Below are 2,518 nucleotides of genomic sequence, written 5' to 3' on the forward strand. Positions count from 1 at the left end.
TTCTCGCCCGATTTTACTTCCTTTTTTTTTAATCTCTTCGCTTGCTTTCGAATTTTGAGGCGTTCTCTTTAAATTCGCGATTCTTATACAAAATCAAACGTCAAATGTAGAAATTTTAAATAGCGCTCATTATAGCTTGGAGAAATTTTTGAGAATGTGGCAGATTGTCTCATCAAGAGAATTTAATTAAACAGTCGGGATAATTCGATTAATGGAAACCAAAAGGGAGAATGTTTCTTTTTTTTGCTTTCACGTGATATGATCTGATATGAGATATCGCTGCGAACTATTCGATGCTCCTTGCACTGTCGGAGTCGGGGACCGACTGACAATCGGTCCAGCTTAAACCGCGCGAAGTAAGCAAGAGCACAACAGCGAGAGGGGGTAGGATAGAACGAGAAGGAGAGAGACAGAGAGAGAGAGAGAGAGAGAAAGCGATGATGTAGAGTAGACTGGAGGGTGGTGGAGAGGAACGTGGTTCTCACTACCACGTGTAGGATTGTTTTGGTTGTGACGTGGTCGCGCGATCATTGCGGTCGCTTCAGTATCGATTCCGTCAAATATCTCTTTCGCATCGCGCCTTTGTTATATTTCTTGATTCTATTTTATATTTATTTTATTACATTTCTTATTTATACGTTATTTTGATTATAAAAATAATCCTCTGATACTTTTCAAAGTTTTCTCATTTTTCATGTGTTTAGTATATTTTAAAATTAATGAAATCTATTATTTGAAAACATGATTGGCTTTCCCGTTATTTTACTTAACAATATTTGGATTCAATAAATTAATCTTTATAATTGATATGGAATGATGTATGGCCAATTGAGATGATTATTTTGCAACAGAATACAAATGTGCGACATCGCGATTTCAAGTAAAATTTTCAATAAATTTTTAGTAAAATTATTGATTCATGATTGTTTATACTTGTTCTTTAATTAATGTAAGATTATATAGTCAAGATAATTATATGACCATAATGAAAATACACATTTTGCAGGAGATATCGAAATATATTCCAACGACAAAACAATCATGTTAAAGTCATAAAAAAATGATAATGTATCTGTTTATTTTATAATTCACTTATCAGAATTATTCCCTGCATTGTTCTCTTTTTCCATACAGATACATAATATATCGTAATACATCATAAACATATCATGAAAATATGACATAATATCAATTCCATCATTATATGTAAGAAAAACCGATAAATGTCACAGATAATTTCTTCCCTGATTTATTTATTTCGATGAATTTATTGATTTCTGCGGATTTAAACATAATTAGATTCAATGTATTTGACTTTTGATTGATAACCCATTCGATTGAAATAATTAGGATCGGTAAAAGTTCGATGATATTATCGCATCCCATTTTCCGCATATGCATTTTGCGTAGCTTTGAATTAATTTGTTATTTATTCATCGCCGCCAAAGAAGTTATTATCCGCGATATGATATTGTTGACGTTGCACGTTGTGTCGCACAATGTTTGCGTGCAATATTACATAGCGGTGGAAAATTGTCGAGCTGGTATATTGTTAGAACCACTTTTTTTTTCGCGTAATTGCGGTTTAAACGTTTTTATGGTTTATTTTATTATCGCATTATTTTTGTTGAACGCATCGAATATTCAATTAACAAATGGTGCTGTCAATAGAACATAGTCCATATTTGCCGATTCTTTCATTCAATTCTCTCGCTAATTGAAATTTAAATTCACAATTTTACTCGGCAAAACATTACAACGAGTATTGCGGAAACAACACGTTCCTTTTTTTATATCTAATAAAAAAGGCAAGAATTCTGATTCTGATTCATTAAATGAGTTAATTTATTTCTATAAAAATAAGAGATATGTTTTTAATAATTAAATGTTTTGCATTATATGACTGTGTGCCAATCACACATTGTAATTTTTATGCAAATTAAATATACCAAAAATTTTATATGTTTTATTCTCTCTTATACATATACTAACAAGCCATTATTAAATATATTCATTAATTGAAACAAGTAAATTTCTTTAATCTTACATTGATATACGCGCGCAATATTTATTACTTCCTAATAAATATTTTTTAATATATATGTGAGTTTAACAAAGTATGAAATTATAAATTATAATAAATAATAGATCTTTTTTTGTTAGAAATGGGACCTTCTGATTTTCCTGATATTCGAATCCCGGTTCTCAATTACGTTCCTATCTTGCGACAATTAATTCCCGACACGTCTCGGCAATTAACAATCTAATCCACGCAATTCATTGCTTTAGCAGCGCAGTCTCTTTTTCGAAGAGCGTTACAGATGACCACCGCAAATAACCATAGCGCACCATGACGCTGTCTTCTTCGGCATTGTTTGTCCCGAACATCGTCGACGAAAGATCAAAGCTTAAAGTATTCGAAATCGCCGACAAAGGCAGCCGACGACAGCAGCCGCGCTGCTTTCCTGAACAGTACCTGCAATTCTTTTTCACTGCCTTCGAGATGAGAAGGGTAAAC

Source organism: Cataglyphis hispanica, chromosome 2 (genome assembly GCF_021464435.1).
Source record: "Cataglyphis hispanica isolate Lineage 1 chromosome 2, ULB_Chis1_1.0, whole genome shotgun sequence".
NCBI classification, from domain to species: Eukaryota; Metazoa; Arthropoda; class Insecta; order Hymenoptera; family Formicidae; genus Cataglyphis; species Cataglyphis hispanica.